Source organism: Nothobranchius furzeri, chromosome 9 (genome assembly GCF_043380555.1).
Source record: "Nothobranchius furzeri strain GRZ-AD chromosome 9, NfurGRZ-RIMD1, whole genome shotgun sequence".
NCBI classification, from domain to species: domain Eukaryota; kingdom Metazoa; phylum Chordata; class Actinopteri; order Cyprinodontiformes; family Nothobranchiidae; genus Nothobranchius; species Nothobranchius furzeri.
Genome location: NC_091749.1, coordinates 20,562,049 through 20,582,115, shown reverse-complemented (window position 1 = coordinate 20,582,115; position 20,067 = coordinate 20,562,049). Strand labels below are relative to the sequence as shown.

Genomic DNA, 20,067 nt, shown 5'->3' with positions numbered 1-20,067 from the left:
GTACCAGGGCAGCCTAGGTCGCAGGTCGATGATAGACTTCGTAGTCGTATCATCTGACCTGCGACCGTATGTTTTGGACACCCGAGTGAAGAGAGGAGCGGAGCTGTCAACTGATCACCACCTGGTGGTGAGTTGGATCAGATGGCAGGGGAAGATGCCGCGTAGACCTGGCAGACCCAAACGCATAGTGAGGGTCTGCTGGGAACGCCTGGCAGAAGAACCTGTTAAGACGGTCTTCAACTCCCACCTCCAGCAGAGATTTGACTGCGTCCTGAGAGCAGTGGGGGACATTGACTCCGAGTGGGCCTTGTTCCACTCTGCAATTGTTGAGGCGGCTGTTGCTAGCTGTGGTTTCAAGGTGGCCGGTGCCAGTCGTGGTGGCAACCCCCATACCCGCTGGTGGACACCAGAGGTTCGGGTAGCCGTCAGGCTGAAGAAGGAGGCCTACAGGGCGTGGCTGGTCTGTGGGTCTCCGGAGGCAGCAGACCGGTACCGGATAGCCAAGCGGGGTGCAGCAGTGGCAGTTAGGCAAAATCTTAGGCGTGGGAGGAGTTTGGTGAGGCCATGGAGAAAGACTATCGATCAGCTCCAAAGAGGTTTTGGCAAACTGTCCGGCGCCTCAGGAGAGGAAGGCAGCAACTCGCTCACACTGTTTACAGTGGGGATGGGGAGCTGCTGACGTCAACTGGGGCTATAGTCGGACGGTGGAAGGAATAATTTGAGGAGCTCCTCAATCCCACCTATGCACATTCCGAGGAGGAACCAGAGCCGGGAGACCTGGGGATGGACTGTCCAATCTCTGGGGCAGAAGTTGCTGAGGTAGTCAAACAACTACACAGCGATGGATCCCCGGGGGCGGATGAGGTTCGTCCTGGGTATCTCAAGGCTATGGATGTTGTAGGGCTGTCATGGTTGACACGTCTCTGCAACATTGCGTGGTCATCGGGGGCAGTTCCTGTGGAGTGGAAGACCGGGGTGGTGGTCCCCATCTTTAAGAAGGGTGACCTGAGAGTGTGTTCCAACTATAGGGGGATTACTCTCCTCAGCCTCCCTGGAAAGGTCTACTCCAAGGTACTGGAGAGGAGGGTCCGATCGATAGTTGAATCTCAGATTGAGGAGGAGCAATGTGGTTTTCGTCCTGGCTGTGGAACTGTGGACCAGCTCTATACCCTTGCAAGGGTGATGGAGGGGGCATGGGAGTTTGCCCAACCAATCCACATGTGTTTTGTGGATTTGGAGAAGGCTTATGACCGTGTCCCCAGGGGCACTCTGTTGGGGACGCTCCAGGAATATGGAGTGGGTGGCTTTCTGTTTAGGGCCATTCAATCCCTTTACCGGAAAAGGGTGGCTTGCCAACTCCGGGTCGGGGGAGAGGTCCCACCTCAAGTGGAGGAGTTTAAGTATCTCGGGGTCTTGTTCACGAGTGAGGGTAGGAGGGATCAGGAGATCGACAGGCGGATTGGTTCGGCGTCTGCAGTGATGCGGACGCTGAGCCGATCTGCCGTGGTGAAGAGGGAGCTGAGCCAGAAAGCCAGGCTCTCGATTTACCGGTCGATCTACGTCCCAATCCTCACCTATGGTCACAAGCTTTGGGTAATGACCGAAAGAACGAGATCGTGGAAACAAGCGGCCAAAATGATTTTCCTCCGTAGGGTGGCCGGGCTCAGCCTTAGCGGTAGGGTGAGGAGCTCGGACATTCGGGAGGGACTCGGAGTAGAACCGCTGCTCCTCCGGATCGAAAGGAGCCAGTTGTGGTGGTTTGGGCATCTGGTCAGGATGCCTCTTGGACGCCTCCCCGGGGAGGTGTTTCAGGCATGTCCTGCCAGCAGGAGGCCCCCGGGTCGACCCAGGACACGTTGGAGAGGCTACATCTCAAATCTGATCCCGGAACGCCTTGGGGTCCTGCCGGAGGAGCTGGTGGAGAATGCCGGGGAGAGGACGGTCTGGAGCTCCCTAGTTGGGATGCTGCCCCCGCGACCCGGACCCCGGATAAGCGGAGGAAGACGACTACGACGACAACGGCCATTGCTACATCCAGTACCTATGTCTAATGAGACTAGGTGATATGGCAACATTTTCATAACCTGATATAACTCATTTTACATCATGAAAACGATATACATAATCGTATAGCATTATTTCTTTTAATCCAATTCATAATTCCTATCTTGGATCAAGTGTTTGCGCCAACTTACATAATCCATGTTTCTCGGCCGTGTAGATTGGAACCATACTTTTGCAGGTGTGCTTGGCAACTGCGGTAGTGATCTCCTTCCAACTGCAGGCGCTGTGGTTTTATGGTGTGCCACAGGTAAACACCTCTTGCAGCATCTGTGTCTGGAGTTTGTTATGAGTGCTTACTTGACACTGCTGAACCTTGTCCGCTATGATCTTCCTCCATGTTTGTTTACACATGGCTAGTGTGCATGGGCATGCACACTGGGGATCGAGAAGACAGAGCAGACACGCACACACACACACACACACACACACACACACACACACACACACACACACACACACACACACACATACCAAGTAGTGTTTCTATGGTTACATTGTGATTTCTTAGTAAATATTGTATTTGGTGAGAGATAAAATTTATTGTATTTATTCTAGTGAATCTACAATTAAACGGGTAAACTAGCAGTAGCACATTCAATGTCAAAGAAAGTAAAATATTGTTATCAGGAGAGGGAGAATGATTAAGTGGTTAGCAGCAGTGTTCAAGCCGATGGCCCCCTCCATGAGGCCACCACAGCTCAGCAGAACATCATTGTAGCTTCTTCTGGGGAGAAAAACAGAGAGGAAAAATAGAGTTAACAGCTGAATTAGCAGGAAGTAATAACTGATGTTGTGTTAAAGCTAGCCTGGCTTGCCAGATTCGTCCTCTGTTTAATTCTACAAAGAGAACTAGTCTGATAACTCACAGGCAGACAGGCACATGAGGGGCAGGACTAGCCAGCTCAAAAATAACCAATCAGAAAAAAGGTGAATATGCCGACTGTACTGCGTGACGCCGTAACCAAAATGGCGTCTGGCAACAGTGCAAACAGTTTTCTTTTGAAGAGAGGGTTTTAGTGCTTGTACTTGTGGTTTTAAAGACATTTCAGAAGCCCTTTTCAGATAGACATTCTGGAACATTTGCGGACAATTCAATCCGGTTTTTAACCGGAACTGTGTTTTCAGACACACCACTTTTGTACCGGAACTTGTCCTTTCGGCTGCGTTCACACAGCAGGGAAAAGTTCCAGATGTCTGACGGCGGCGGGGGGTGGGGGACAATCGGACTTATGTTAAGAAGAAGAAGAAGAAAATATCGTTTCTATAGCGCCTCTCAAGATAAAAATCACGAGGCGCTTAAGCATAATTCTGCGCACACGAAGACGCATAAGAGACCTGGATGATGAAGCTCAATGGTTAAAGGAATCACTGAAGCGGTGTGAAGCGCTCTGCTGCGCGTCGAGGCGGTACCGTAGGAGGCGAGCTGCCGTGGTTCGCCGCATGCTACAGCAGCGGGCTGCGCACAGCGTCCCCCGGTCCCCTCCCCCTCCCCATTGTCCGGAACTTTACCTCACCAGTCTGAAGCAGCCACCCTGTCCGTAACAAGTCCGGACCTTTTACTAGGGGCTTCGTCCGGTAAAATTCCGGAACACGTTATCCGGATGTTTGTGTTCAGACACAAAGGTCTTACGGACAGAGTCCGGAACATTTCCGTTTTTCATGGCCTGTCTGAAGGGGGCTCAAGTCATTTAGAACAGAGGTAAGAGCCGCATCAAACTAGAGCCCTGCACGGGCCTAAAATCTGAGCCCGTGTCCGGCCCGCCCGAGGGGGTGGAGCCCCAGCCCGACCCGGTCTGAAAAGGTTTTCAGGATTCTCTGGCCCGACCCGAGCCCGACTTTTTTTTAACCAACTAAATGAAAACAAAGTGCGTCAATCCTGACCAATGTGTTAAAAGACGTGCAGGATCCGATCAATTTGTTTTTCCCTCATTTACCATCACGGAGATAACGGCGCACTGGCTCTGCTGGTAATCAAGTTAAATTTGATCTCTTTCCAACAATTTTCACAAGAAAACAAAACAGTCAAAAGCAGGGCTTGTGTTGTGTTGACCGGATAGTTCCCGTATTTGACCGTTTATTTTGATGGAGAAAGAATAGAAAGAAGCTGTGTCTCAATTCAGGGTCTGCATCCTACGTCGGCCGGATTCGTCGGCCGGTTACGTCACAGCGCAGCGACTAGGCCTGTCCCAATTCGAAGACTCCTTCAAATGCGGTCAACGAATGCGACCTTCTTTTCGCCTGAATGAAGGATGGGTCCGGTGTATCCTTCAATGGGTAGCATTTCCCAAGATGCCTTGCGGGCCGGCCGGCAGAAAAACGGCGGACAGTGAAGCGGGAGCTGTCGGAGAGGATTGCGCATATACATGTCAGTATAAACTTGAAAACTGTTAGCTTAAGGACATTTTGTGATACATGAACGTTATTTTAGTTAGAAATGTTACAGTAAATGTGCTTGTATTGCGGTCTCGGCTCGTATGCTCGGCCGCTCGGTGTCGTACTTCTCCCGCTACGTTTCCCCCCTGATTTTAATAGAAGTTTGTATTTTAGGTACAAGAGAAAACCAGGGAATTTATTAAGCTTAGGGCAGAGATGGACCACATGATCACTGGAGCAAAGTATTCAGCGGCTGTGGCATGGAGGTACAATAACATCTCATATTTTAAAAACTCGTTTGAGTTTATTTTTTTCTGCGAAAACATGAAAGGAATAAACCGTTGTCCTCTTTTCCCTTCCTGTTTCTTTTCTTACATGTTTGTTAAGACTACTCTGGAGAAAATGGGCATCCAGGGGAAGGTGACAGCGATGACCAGCTTCTGGAGCTGATCAGGGAGGACAAGAGGCTGCAGAGGGAGGCAGAGCTGCAGAGGGCACAGGAGAGAAGGGAGAACTTTGACAGCTTTTTACTTTGCTAGAAATAAATGGTTAATAAAGATTAAACATGTACATATAAAAGAAATATCTAAATAAAATCAGTTCTGCATTAAACTCTTGAATTTCATTTTGGTTTACAAATGAGAATTGTTTACTAGAGGGTATCCGCTGGGTCTTAAAGTCTTAAAAGGTGATAAATGGGTTTTGGTCAAATTAAGACCCTTAGAAAGTATTAAAAACTATTATCACATCTTTGCTCAGGCTCAGCTTGTCGAAAGTATTCTCTCCGAATTAGCTCTCCAACAGTCAAGGAAATGATTAAAGATCTAAATAAAACTTCGAGCTCCATCGTTTAAAGTTCCTTCTCCCTTCTGCTCAGCGGTTCCACGGTTGCTAGGCGACGGAACGTTCGCCGAGGGAGAGGCGGGAATTCATGAAGGCTAGGCCTGTCCAAATTCACAGCCGTTAACATCCGGTCTACCCGGCCGACGGAGGACCCAGCCCACGTCGGCCGAGTAGGCTGGGTCCTTCGAAGGATGCAGACCCTTAATTGAGACACAGCCAGAATTACCCCGACGCATGCAGACGAACTGACATTTTATTCTACGCACATCGCAGATGTAGCTAAATCACCCAAGAAAAGATTCCCATCTGAACATCTGAGCTGGACACTGCTCAGCGCAGCTCGCTCTCAGCGCATATGTGCACAGCGAGCTGAAGTTGTGGAGATTGGCTTGGAGCGCGTCGCAGAACCAAAGCGCATGCGGGAAGGTTCCTCCCACTGAAGCGAGTGTTTTCCAAACCCTGTCTCTCAGAGAGACTTGTCACTTAGAAAATGTTCCCTGATTATGAAACTTTGGCTGAATAGCACTTGTTCCTGTCTCCAATGTGGCAACACATCCAGGAGACGTCTGAGGAGAAGCCCAGAATCTCATATCCTCTTCAGCTCAGGAAGCGCCTATGATTACGCACAAGCGTGACCCGTCAACCCGGTCTCACAGTAAGACCTACACATCCAGGGGAGCCAGAAACAATGTCTAGGTTTGACTTCCTGCCAGAATTGTCTGTAATTGTTTACATGATTGAAATGTTTTCATTTCATTTTATTAGATTTTTTTATTTTTGCTGGATGCAATCGCATAATAGGTTCTCTTTTGGGGGACAAGAATGGATTAAATGTATGGTAACAGGTCTAAATTATATTATAATTTATTGCCTGTAATAACTGGAAAATATATAGAAATATCTTGGAATGGGTGTGGAAACCCAATTAAAAGGCAAAACATGTTGGTCTATTTACAAACAAATCAAGCAGACATAATATTTCTTCAAAAAACTCACCTTTGTGAGCAGAAATAATCGAGTTTTAAAGGGTTAGCTAGGTCATATTTTTTAAATTTTCTCATTCAAGCACTCGAAGTGGCGTAACTATCCAGCTGTTGAACTCTGTGTTAAATAGGACTGGGAAGCAGGGCCGGGTTTTGCTATAAACATCTATCTTACGTTCCATCATGTTGAGGGTCTGACCTCATGAGGAAATTACTATGCAGTGATTTTCTCCAAAATGACTGTGCTTAAATTGCTCTGAAAAGCAAATAACCACATCAGCGCCAAGAAACTTCATTTCCCATGATGCTTTGCACACGGAAGCATTGGGATGATGTCACCGCCTAATACCAGAAACACGTTCTGCGCATGTGCGGGAGGCCGTGGAGCTTTTCCCGCAAACTAAGACCATAAATCTTCAGCAGAGACAAAGAAACCTCGTTCTTTTGCCCAGGATACCTGGCGGTAAGGACACGCTTGTCGAATGCTCCGACAACTTGAGCACGCGGAAGCTCTAAGTGCCCAAGTTGAGCCACGAAACCGCTACAAAGCCACTCGAACTCCATCAGGACCTGACTGGGAACGAGCGGAGCTCCATCCAGCTCTCAGAGACGCTGTAAGTTGTCAAACTCAGCACAAAAGAAACTTCGTTCTCTTTGTGTCCAGCCCGTGGAGAAACACTCGTGGAGGTAAACAACGGAGAAAGCATCAAACCGACGGATGACGCCAAACTGCGGAGAAACACGGAGAACCGTCAAATCAAAACAGTGAGGGACGCTTCACTGTTCTGGTGATCAGAAAACTCATTTCTCTCTCTCCTTTTCTTCTCCCGTTTCCTCTATAGTCCAGAATAAGCAATAAAACCGCGCTATTGCTTAAAAAGTAGCTTCGTGTTTTCCTCTTTCGTTCCCAAAACACGTCCGCCGGGTCATTTTGAATAAATAAACTGCTTATTGATCATTGTTTGGTATCTTTAAATGTTTTCTGCTTGGCCACGTGGTGAAACTAAAAGATATTATTCGTGATTAATCCTTTGTGTTGTTTCATGATCCTTTGAAATGTTTTGAGTGAATTTAAGGTAAAGTTACTGATGATTCTAAGTGCCTTGGAAGTTAAAGTGCAAGTTGCCACTCACACTTTAGCCAGACAAAGGGGTCAGCCATCTTGCATACAGACTCCATTTTAGAAACACACACACACATACATACACACAAAACACCTTGAACATTATTTTGAATATACATCCTTTTATTATATCACATGGTTATTATTCATTTATGCCACTGTTTATTCATTTGACAAATTGTTAATTAAACGTTATAAAATTCAGATTTTCGTCTCCAGTAGCTTTGTTGTGTCGAAGAGAAGTCTCTGCTCCAAGGATTCTACGAACTTCAAGAAAGACTGATAAGAGTTTGGATTCAATTTTTCCCCGGTTAAAGGGGAATGGTGCCCCGTATATCTAAGAATATCTTAATTAATTAATAAATCAGTAAATATTCCCATATTTACAGAATTTATTGAAGAATCCAAAAGTAAGTTAAAGCTTACGAATTGTTCGCTCCTAATAACCCCAACAATCATTTCATTCATTCTTTGTCCCGTTAGTAAAAAAAAAATAGAATTAAATTCATGTTTATAACTACTTACTTGACTCTGTCTGAAATAATGTGAAGTGTGTGTTCCCTGAAAAGTCAAAGAACCTAGATTAATATGAAATTAAATCAGGTTGATAATTAATATTTATATGGAATATCACATCTTATTGGTCATAAATGTAGCTGATCGTCACTGCTACATATTATGACGCGGTGGCTCGGGTATCTAACTGAATTACTTGTCATCCCAGCAAAACCAACCATACAGCACAATATCTCAATCCAAAATGACTTCCTGTCTCTGGCTCTTTCAAAAGCAGTTCGAAATCTGGGTGTTGTGATTGATGAACACCTGACCTTTAAAGATCATGTTTGCTCGTTCATGCCGCTTTGCGCTGTATAACATACTAAAGATCAGACCATACCTAACACAACATGCCACCCAGCTCCTGGTGCAATCTACTGTCATCTCCCACCTCAATTACTGCAATGCCCTTCTAACTGGTCTTCCAGGCTGTACTGTGAGACCTCTTCAAATGGTCGGGTTTTTTATTTTTTTGATCTCCCTCTCTCCCCTCTCCCTCTCTATCTCTCTCTCTCTCTCTCTCTCTCTCTCTCTCTCTCTCTCTCTCTCACACACACACACACACACACACACACACACACACACACATTAATCAACATTGTTTTGTTTAACTTTGTGTGGGAAAATGCCAAGAACGTTAAGAAAAAAATCAGTTTAATCAAATTAAAATAAAATATACATAAAATTGTGTCTGGTTCTAGCATTTCATATTTACTAGTTCCTACTGCATGAGTTCAGATGTATTAATCCATGCACTCAAATATTAATGTTCTGATTTTATTGAAAAACTTGTTCTGTAATAGTTCCTTTACTATTGTGATCAAAAATATTTAATCTCAATTCTGAGGCTGCTCTGTAAATAGTTTTCAAATAAACAATACACATAGCAACTTCTGATCATTTCATATCAATTTCAGACTTAAAATAATACATTGATGTAAACCATGTCCACTTCCGGTTAAACCACGCCCACTTCCGGGTTATGCAACACCCATTCCGAGTACAGATACAGATACAGATAATTTAGTTGGTTGAACAGATACAGATACAGATAGTGGTGTACTCGCTCATCCCTAATAATTAGTACAGAAAAAGTAACACACTTTTAAGAACATTTTGCTCAGCTCACTGTTTTATTTTCAAGTGTCAAAAGTTCATTAAAGATAGGACTGGTTGATTAATCACAGCCTTTACAGTAAATAATCTAGTATAAATAGTAATATACACATTTAAGTACATTTTGCTCAGTGTATTTTTTATGTGTCAAAGATTTATTGAAAGGAATGATTGATTTATCAGTGTTTACAAGAAACAATGTGCTCAGAAAAGTAATACAAACTGTCAACCACATTATGCTCTGTTTGGTTTTGTTAATGACTTTGTTCTGTACTGGAGTCTACTATTACTGTTATCTATTGAATCAAAGCATATTAAAATGTACTTGAACAATTTTATCATTTCTTAATAATGTTTGTACTGGAAGAGAGAATGGGAGGGGGTCGTCAAAAATTTTACTGGTAAAAAACGGGGTCCCTTGGGAAAAAGGTTGGGAACCACTGTGCTAGACGATGGCCCCCTCCATGAGGCCACCACAGCTCAGCAGAACATCGTTGTAGCTTCTTCTGGGGAGAAAAACACTTAAGAGAAAAAATAAAGTTAACAGCTGAAATTGCAGAAAATAATACAGTTAAAGAGCAGATTGTAGAAGAAAGTAGTCGAGTGTGAAAAGTGGTCAGTGCATCCTCCAGCACTCAAAGTCTATAGCAGCATAACTACAGAGATAACTCTGGATAATCTATCCTATTTAGATGAAGGCATGTTGGAGGCAGGGCAAGGGAGAGCCGTCTTTACCGACTGTACACTCCACCTCCCTCTACTTCCCCACTTGTCCACATTTAGGCTAACATCAGATTTTAACCATAGGCCCTATCAAATAAAAATGTTTTAAGCCTAGTCTTAAAAGTAGACAAGGTGTCTGCCTCATGGACTGAAGCTGGGAGCTGGTTCCACAGGAGAGGAGCCTGATAACTAAAATATCTGCCTCCCATCCTAATTTTAGATATTCTGGGAACCACCAGTAAACCTGCAGTCTGAGAGTGAAGTGCTCGGTTAGGAACGTATGGAACAATCAGATCACTGATGTATGATGGAGCTTGATTATTAAGAGCTTTATATGTGAGAAGAAGGATCTTAAAATCTATTCTGAATTTAACAGGTAGCCAATGTAGGGAAGCTAAGACAGGAGAGATATGATCTCTCTTTTTAATTCTCATCAGAACTCTAGCTGCAGCATTTTGGACAAGCTGAAGACTTTTAACTACATTCTGTGGACTTCCTGAGAGTAATGAATTACAGTAATCCAGTCTTGATGTAATAAATGCATGAACTAGTTTTTCAGCATCACTCCTGGAAAGTATGCTTCTAATCTTAGCAATATTCCGAAGGTGGAAAAAGGAAATCCTACAAACTTGTGAAACCTGGGATTTGAATGACATGTCCTGGTCAAAGATAACACCAAGGTTCCTTGCTTTGTTCGCGGAGATTAATGTAATGCCATTAAGGTCAGGCGATTGGCTAAGCAATTTCCTTTTCTGGATTTCTGGTCCAAAGATGAGAACTTCCGTCTTGTCTTGATTTAAAAGCAAAAAGTTTAGAGTCATCCAATTTTTTATGTCCTCAAGACAAGCCTGTAATCTACCCAACCGATTAGGTTAATCAGGGTTAATGGGTAGATATAACTGAGTATAGTCAGCATAACAGTGGAAGTTTATCCCATGCTGTCTAATGATTTTAACAATTGGGAGCATATATATAGTAAATAGAATTGGTCCAAGCACTGAACCCTGTGCTACTCCACAAGTAACCCTGGAGTATGAAGACAATTTTTCATGTACATTTACAAAATGAAATCTGTCAGACAGGTAGGATTTAAACCAGCCTAACGCTGTTCCTTTGATCCCTACAACATGTTCAAGTCTTTCTAAAAGAACATTGTGATCAACTGTGTCAAAGGCAGCACTGAGATCTAACAAGACTAGAACAAACACAGGATTCTTATCTGAGGCCATGAGAATATCATTTGTAACTCTCTCTAACGCAGTTTCAGTGCTGTGATACTCTCTAAAACCAGACTGAAATTCCTCAAACAGAGCATTAGTGTTTAAATGCTCACATACTTGGATGGTCACTATTTTCTCCAGGACTGTTGGGGTTATTAGGAGCGAACAATTAGTAAGCTTCAACTTACTTTTGGATTCTTCAATAAATTCTGTAAATATGTAAATATTTACTGATTTATTAATTAATTAAGATATTCTTAGATATACGGGGCACCATTCCCCTTTAACCGGGGAAAAATTGAATCCAAAACTCTTATCAGTCTTTCTTGAAGTTCGTAGAATCCTTGGAGCAGAGACTTCTCTTCGACACAACAAAGCTACTGGAGACGAAAATCTGAATTTTATAACGTTTAATTAACAATTTGTCAAATGAATAAACAGTGGCATAAATGAATAATAACCATGTGATATAATAAAAGGATGTATATTCAAAATAATGTTCAAGGTGTTTGTGTGGTGTGTGTGAGTGAGTGTGTGTGTGTGTGTGAGATGAATGGGTCTTTGTTTCCCCAGAGTAGGTGGGGGGAGTGAGCTGTGAGTGTGTGTGGGGCTCTTCCCCTCCCCTCGCATTCAACAGGAGACCTGGATGTGTAAAGTTTTCTACTTTCCCGAACACTTAGTGGCTTAGAATCACAGTAAAACTTAACTCAAACACTTCAAAAGTTAACAAACAACAAAAGGGTCACTTGTAAATTATTTAATCTAAAAGGAGTCGGCAGCCTGGCCAGAGCTGACGACTAAAGATATTAGCGATGATCAATAAGCAGTTTATTCTTTCAAAATGACCCGGCGGACGTGTTTTGGGAACGAAAGAGGAAAACACGAAGCTACTTTTTAAGCAATAGCGCGGTTTTATTGCTTATTCTGGACTATAGAGGAAACGGGAGAAGAAAAGGAGAGAAAAAAAATGAGTTTTCTGATCACCAGATGAGCAGCAAGGCGTCCCCGCTGTTATGATTTGACGGTTCTCCGTTTTTCTCCGCAGTTTTCAGCGTCATCCGTCGGTTTGATGCTTTCTCCGTTGTTTGGCTCCACGTGTGTTTCTCCACGGGCTGGACACAAAGAGAACGAAGTTTCTTTTGTGCTGAGTTTGACAACTTACAGCGTCTCTGAGAGCTGAATGGAGCTCCGCTCGTTCCCAGTCAGGTCCCGATGGAGTTGAGTGTAGTTTCCAGCGGTTGCGTGGGCTCAACTTGGCACTTAGAGCTTCCGCGTGCTCAAGTTGTCGGAGCGTTCGACAAGCGTGTCCTTACCGCCAGGTATCCTGTGCAAAAGAACGAGGTTTCTTTGTCTCTGCTGAAGATTTATGGTCTTAGTTCGCGGGAAAAGCTCCACGGCTTCCCGCACATGCGCAGAACGTGTTTCTGGTACTAGGCGGTGACATCACCCAATGCTTCCGTGTGCAAAGCATCATGGGAAATGAAGTTTCTTGGCGCTGATGTGATTATTTGCTTTTCAGAGCAATTTAAGCACAGTCATTTTGGAGAAAATCACTGCATAGTAATTTCCTCATGAGGTCAGACCCTCAACATTCCCCCTTTTGGTTTCGGGGATCGCGCCCAAAGCTCGATCGTCGGAAGCACAGATGGGTTTGTTCCTCATGAACGTAGGTCGACTTGATTTTCGGAAGCACAGGTGGGTTTGTCCCTTAGGACGTTGGTCTCCTTGGACGCCTTTGTCTTTGGTCTTTGTCTTGGATCCTGGCGCCTTTGGTCTTTGTCTTTGTCAGGCACAAAGAGGATAGGAAACGGGATAGTCCCCAACGCGCATAACGAGAAGAAGACACTCACGCAGGTGGTACGCAATGATGATGTCGTCCATGCGAGAGGTAGTAGTGTAGAAGGAGGAAGGTCGGTGGGCGGTTAACTCCACGAGTGGACACAAAGGCATCTCACCGCCGGCCATACAGTTCAGTTTATGGAGCACGCGGTGATGTACGAGGTCCATAGTTCGCAAACGCGCATTGACCTATGTGGTCCCAAGATTCCCCCCTTTTTGGTCCAAAGGGTGGATCAGGACAGTCTTTGGGCTAAAACAAGGACCATAAAACTAAGAGGTACTACAATGTGCTGGTGTGTCAGACAGAGTCATTGACAGACTGAGCTGGGCCGGCACATAACCACTAGTTAATATGTGACCAAGTAAGAAACAAAAATACAGAAAACCCAAAAAAAAAATAACAATAAACATCCAAGAAAATTCATAGCAACCTTGAGGTCTCATAAAATACATTCTTAGGTCATACATTCAGTGTGTAGCTTATAAAGAATGTGACATAATGCAACACTCAGAAAAAAATGTGAGGTAGACTAAAGTGAGAACTACTCTTAGGGTTACAAAATAACAAAGAAAATGTTGCTCACCCCCTTTAGACAGGTGTGGTACATTCACGCTTGGAGTCTCCCCGAACGCGGTCACGAGACACACCGTAGGTGAGCAAGTGCATCTTATCTTGGAGTTTCTTAACACGCCTGTAGGCGGAATAAGCAATCACGGCCGTGATGAGCCATCCCATCCCCAGGGCAACCAATGTGCAGATTAAAGTCGTATAATCTGTGTCAATGTAGCGTCTTGGGCGTCAAAGTAAGTTCACGCGGGTTTTGTGTGAACTTAACAAATTTGGTTCCTTCAATCAGTAATTGTTGGTCAATTTCTAAATCGAAGGCAAAGTTATAACCCAGGAAAGCGTCCATGATCTCAATCTCTGAGTCATGCTGTTCGAGGTTGAGGTGATGGAGTGTCAGGTTTCTAGTTCAAAGTGGAAATGCCTACCGTCCTTTCAAATACCAATGTTCAGCATCGACCTAAACCTATAGATGTGAGGTGTCACAATTATGGGAACGTTTAACAGGAAACCGAGTTCTAATTTTTTTTCAACGTGAATGGGCATTGCACTACTTAGGCTGTACGCTAGGTGGATTTTGGAAAGGTGCACAGTAGAGGGGTAGCAGCTGTCAAGCTATCTTTGAGCAGGTCCAGTGGTACCAAGTACGGGGAAATACGACTTTCAACCAAGCTGTCCAGCGTGGAACTTACTTCCCTGAGCAGGTCCTACATCAAATCTCTCACCACTCGTGTGTACACAATATCCTGAGGTATGGTTTCAGACAAAGTCTTGATTGCACGTAGAGATCCATTAATCAGAGCCTAGTGTAGGTACCAGAGTACCCTGTAAGGTTTTAGTAGGTACATCCTGTTAACGGTCTAGGAAGGAGTTTCTCTTGGTTAGTGAAAGTGACGGCGGGGGGGGGGGGGGGGGGGGGGCTGGTTCTTTGTCGGTTAGTACATGTTAGTGGGTTAAACGTGCACTTTCCCCCCTTTTCCATTTCCATGCATAGAACTATGTCGAGACTACGTCTACCTCCTGCGGGGAGTCTGGTCTCTGTACCCGCGGGGATGGTTTGACGTAGGGTTTGATTTGGTTTGCATGCACCCATTTGTAGACAGGCTCCTGTCTCGCTTTGGTGATGCGTAACCTGTATGCAACTGGAGAGAGTTTTGCCACGATCTCAAATGGTCCTGACCAGCAGGGCAGGAACTTCTTAGCTTTGCGTGCCGGTTGGGCGAACCGAAAGTAGAATACTTTGTCACCCACCTCGTATTCGCGGCTGGTTGTCTTTTGGTCGTAGTAGGCTTTAGCACCTTCTACGTTGGTCTCCAGTTTCTTCTGAGCGTGCGCGAACGTAGCTCTGAGGTGTGTTTTCAAGTCTGCCACATACTGATGGGCGGTATAGGCAGTGGCAACACTGACATCCTCTGGGTGATACAGGAGGTGCAGTGGTAGAGTCATCAGTCTGCCGGTCATCATCTCAAAGGGCGTAACCCCAGTGGATCGCTGTGGAGTGGACCGTATGGCCATCAGGACCAGAGGGAGCTTGACGTCCCAGTCCTTCCCAGTGGAGCAGATGTACTTTTTGAGCATGGAGACGACCGTGCGGTTCATCCTTTCGACCTGTCCGGATGACTGTGGGTGATAGGGAAGGTGGAATCTCACTTCCACTCCCAGAATTTCAAACAGGGACGTCATTACACTGGATGTGAAATGAGTTCCTCGGTCAGAGTCAATGCAGAGTGGAAGTCCCCATCGACTAAAAACGTGGTTAATCAGCAGTACAGCGGTTGTGACAGCTGTATCGTTTGGCGCTGGAAGGCATTCCACCCACTTTGTGAAACTGCAAGTTACAGTTAGCATATATTTGTTTCCTCTTGCCGATTTGGGAACCGGTCCAACCCAGTCGATCTGCAGGTGGGACCAAGGGAAGGTTATTCCCCTGCGTTGCAGTGGTGCTCTAGCAAGCGGCTGGGAGGGTTGAAACTGGGCACAGATGAGGCAGCCTTGGACATAGCTGTGTACGTCCTTGGACATCGACGGCCAATATGCTACTTCTGTCAGTGACGCGAGGGTAGCTTTTGCTCCGCGGTGACCTCCAACCGGAGTGTCATGGGCGTAGGCAAGCATCACTCCTCTGTGGTCGAGTGGAACAACCCAGCGCGGCGGGCTGTGATCGTCACGTATGTAAACTAACAAATCGTTTTGTAGTTTCAGGTGCGTGACTTGACGATGCAGGTTTACCAAATCTCGGCTTGCGCCAGTAGGTGGTGATGGTTGTTCAGGCATCGGGCCCTTTTGGAGAAGCTTGCGGATGAGCTTCAGGTCAGGATCTTGTTCCTGCATGGTGACTAGGTCCGCGTCATGTGGTTGTCTGCCTAGAAACACGGGTACCCCAACGGTCCGAGGTTCGTCTGCCTGTTTAGCATGTCGACGAGTAATCGCGCAGACCTCGTGAATGGCCTTGGGTGGAAGCCACTCGTCTTTGAATTCCCAGCAGGTTCCCTGGTCAGCACCGAGCTTAGCAAGGCGGTCAGCTTCGTCATTACCATCTTTCTCCGGACCTAGGGTCCTGGAGTGACCTTTGACCTTTTTCCAGTAGACCATTATGCCTTTCTCAGTGGTGAGCAGATCACACGCTAGGAATAACTCAGAGTGTTTCGCGTCTCTGTTCCTGGCGTTTTTCACGTGGTTCTCCTTCCACATGGGGAAGTGAGAAATGAAGCTGTGTCTAGCGTAGTTTGAATCTGAGCAAAGGACGATTTGAGTGATGTCCAAGGCTGCCGCCTGCTGGAGGGTTATCAACACTGCAGCAATTTCGGCGTACTGACTAGACTTTTGGCCCAACCGGTAGTGATTGGGTTGCTTAGTGTCACAGTCCACCCAAACGACTCCAACCCCGGCACGGAGCTGGCCTTCGTGAAGGTAGGCGCATCCGTCAGTGTAAACTTTCGGAAGCCCTTGGCAAACATTCTCATCAAAGTAGCGATGATTGGATGCGGTTGGGTAGACTGCGGCAGGTGTGTCCAGGGGGCCCCTGACGGAGTCAGAGTCACAGTACTGGCAGCCTGCTAGCCCTTGTCCTAGCGCTAGCTTGGTGTTCTGACCATACTTGACCTCAATGTTATATCCTTGGAGCACCATCATCCACGTCGCAATGCGGCTGTTTGACACTCTTCCTTCGCGCAGACGCTGGCTGTTTAGGAAGGTGACGGGCTGATGACACGTTTCAATGATCACTTTCTGTCCACCGATGTAACTACAAAAGTGTTCGACGGCCCAGACAGTAGAGAGGAGAGCTCTCTCGCAGTCTGAGAACTGGAGTTCCACCTTGCTCAGAGGCTTGCTGGCGTATGCCACAACTCTCATGTCCTGATCGTGTTTCTGCTTCAAAGCAGCGCTCAGGCAGTGAGAGGAGAAAGTAGCCTCTATGTAGAACTCTTTATCCTTGTCTGGGTAAGCCAGACAGGGTGCGGACGCCAACTTCTGTTTTAGGAACTGGAAGGAGAGTTCTTGGGGTCTGTCCCACACGAAAGGTGTGTCGTTCCGAAGCAGCTCAGTGAGGGGCCTCGCTGTTTCAGCGTACTCCTCAATGAACTGTCTGGAGTAGTTGCAGACTCCGAGGAAGCTCCTGAGTTCAGTCAGATTAGCTGGGGCTTTGATGTCCTGAATGGCTCTAATGCGTCCCGCTTGGGGCTCGACTCCATTAGGGCCAACCAGCAGTCCAACATACTCCACTTTGGTTCGACACCACTGTCCCTTGAGAATCGCCAATTTAGCTCCGGCGTCAGCAAGCTGTTGCAGCACATGACGGAGCTCAGCCAGGTGCTCCTCGAAGGTTCGACTCCTCATCAAGATGTCATCGACATATATGAGGTTCCCTCTGGAAGCAGCATCTGACATGGCTTTGTGGAGGAAGATGTTGAACTCAGCAGGTGAGTTAGAGTAGCCAAAGGGGCAGCGGTTCCAAGTATATTGGCGATTTCCAAAGGAGAAAGCCAGTTTATACTGGTCCGCCGGCTCAACCTTCATGGTCCAGAAGCCGTTGGCTACATCAACCGTAGAGAAGAAACGAGCATCTCTGACTCTGGCTAGCTCTTGATCTAAATGGATCATAGGCCACCTGGAGAGAGGCACTCGTTTGTTCAATGCACGATAGTCTATGGTGAGACGCCATTTCCCAGTCGGTTTCAGAACCGGCCAGATGGGAGAGTTGTAAGTGGAGTTACACTCTCTGATGATGTTTTTCTCCTTCAGCTGATCGAGGATCTCCTGGATCGACTCATAAGCAGCGAGGGGAATCTTGTACTGACGTACATAAGTAGGAGGGGCATTCGGGTTCGTTGGAATGCGAACCGTATGCAGGTTTGTGAGTCCACAGTCCAGGGAGTCCCTGGATAAGACGGACTGAAACTCATAGAACAGGCTTCTAAGCTCTGCTCTCTGCTCCTCTGACTCCAGCGCATCCGCTTTGTCAAGTTGCTGGCTGACTTCGGCCTCGAAGCCGTCATAAGGTTCAGAGGAGGAGGGTCTCTGGTGTTCCGGGCTTTCAACCGGTGACTCAGAGGGTTGAGTATTTATTGCAAAAACCGTTAGACATTGACCGTTGTCAGTATCTAAGGTTGCACTGCAAATGGGTTCCTCAGGAAGGGCTTCATGCCGCTTGATGGTAATCATTTGTGAGGGGAAAGTACTGAATGTGTCTACACCAACCTGTCTGTCGTTCAAGAACAACGGAAGTTGTCCGATCACGGGGACTGAAAGTTCGAAGTCATGGAATGAGCTATCTATCAGCATGCCCAAGGGCTTTCCTGCCGGCAGGTGGATAGGACTCTGGGTCGGATTTTCGACCAACAAGTAAGCAGAACGATTGTTCAGCTCCAAGAGTGGCGTGCCACAGACGGCTAAGTTGAGCTCCAAGAAGTGTGGTGATGGCTGGAAGAAGGCCTGTGTGCCTGGCAGCTTCTGATGCTTCATCAGGGTCAGACGAACAGGCACTCCTTTGACCAGTGGGGGCAGAACCGTGCTGGCCTCAACCACTGCACGGCAGGCCTGTGGAATGGTCTGACCAGACAGCAAGTGTTCAGGGCCTTCTGAGCGAGGCTCAGAGGATGGTGTGGCTCGGGCCCAAAGGACTTGATTGCAAGTGTCCAGCTGGGCACCGAGTCGAACCAGCAGATCTGCTCCGATGAGTGCAGGTGGATCAAGCTGTGGTATGATGCTGAATGTATGTGTGAGCTGTCTTGCTCCAAGCTGGATAGTCAGGGAGCAGACCTCTGGCGCTTTCAGGAGCCTCTGCGGCCAAGTAGGTGACAAGAGCCGATGGCTACGTGTCACACTGACCAGAAGGGGGTCCTTCTGACGCAGGTGTTCAAACGTCTGCTGGCTGATGGCTGACTTTTCAGACCAAAGAGCAAGGCGAGCATCTGAGATGTGGGTGCAGTTGATGGTAAGACCACCAACTATGTGTGGTGCATATGGCTGCAGGCTGACGTTCTTCAGCGAGCAGAGAAAAGATGAATGTGTGCAGAGCAGAGTTCCAGGAGCGGTTTCGTGCCTTTGCAGGCGGACATCGTCTGTGGGAGCCGTAGGGAGGGGCATGACCTTGGAACAAGGGTTTTGCGGCTCACTTATGCTGACTTCAAGAATGGAGGATGGTCGGCTGCTATCTGGGTTCCAGGGCTTAGGTGTGTCCACCTGGGCCCACAGTTGACCCTTCTGGCAGTCGATGAGGGGAGCTAGACGTTCAAGCAGGTCCTGACCAACGAGAAGTGGTTCAGTGTCTAGCTGGCAGACATAAAACGGGTGAACCAGAGTCATGTCTTGGAAGGTGATGTCCAGCCACGCCCGGTGAGTGATACACTCCCGGGTCTGGGTGTAGCTGGTGATTTTCAGGTCACAGGATTCTACCTGGACTGGTTTCCCGAGCGACCGCATGGTGTCAGACACGCGATGGAACAGTGTGGAGCACATCAGGGTGATTTCTGAGCCGGTATCCAGCAGAGCATCAACCTGTATGCATCCACCCACCTTGGTGCTACAGTACAAACGGCGAGCATGATCATGGTTTGTTAAGTCACCAAGGAACTTCAGAAATTTAGTATCAGGTTTCTCTGGGGGGTAGATTTCAGGAGACTCCTGTGATCTACCAGTAGTGTTTCCCCAGCTGATCAGGTAGGTCCTGGTCACGCTGGGGGTTTGAGCCACGCCTAGTCATGCGGACGTTGGCTCTGGGTCTGGCTTCTTAGAAGAAGACTTTGGTGCAGGGGTCTCTTCTGCAGATCTCAGCTGTTCCTTCTGTTTAGCTAGGAACTGCTGAAACATCTCCTGGAGGTCGGCTTTGGTCAAGTACTCACCTGCGGACTTGCGTTCAGGACTTACCTGTTGGCGGCGCTCCTTAAACCTTCCACTGTTCCAACCTGCCTGCCGTTGGTTTTGGTTGGGCCACTTCCTGTCTGATTGTCCAGACCTAGGTGGCCAATCAGCACCCCCCTTCCCCTGTTGAGGAGATTGGGACTGCTCTCGCGGTTTAGCAGGTCTAGGTTTAGCAGATTTTGGCTTAGTGGGTGGAGCTTCTGTGCCTTCGAGCTCCAAACGCGGCTCGGTGTCGGGAGCTAGGTGCATGACGCGGTGATGTGCGTCAGGCTTTTGGGGCTTTCCGCCGGCTTCCCAAGC

The 20,067-nt window shown here is 46.9% G+C and overlaps 1 protein-coding gene and 1 long non-coding RNA gene across 2 annotated transcripts in view; one reads left to right on the top strand and one right to left on the bottom strand.

The window, feature by feature from the left end:
- The window catches only part of LOC139071739 (uncharacterized), a 111,717-nt gene extending 98,520 nt beyond the window's left edge, over positions 1-13,197 (bottom strand). The window contains exon 1 of the long non-coding RNA XR_011521557.1: positions 11,148-13,197. This is a non-coding gene — a long non-coding RNA (uncharacterized lncRNA). The remainder of the gene's footprint in view (positions 1-11,147) is intronic.
- LOC107374193 (CUGBP Elav-like family member 1) overlaps positions 1-20,067 on the top strand; it is a 126,310-nt gene that overhangs the window by 56,056 nt on the left and 50,187 nt on the right. The window lies entirely within an intron of this gene.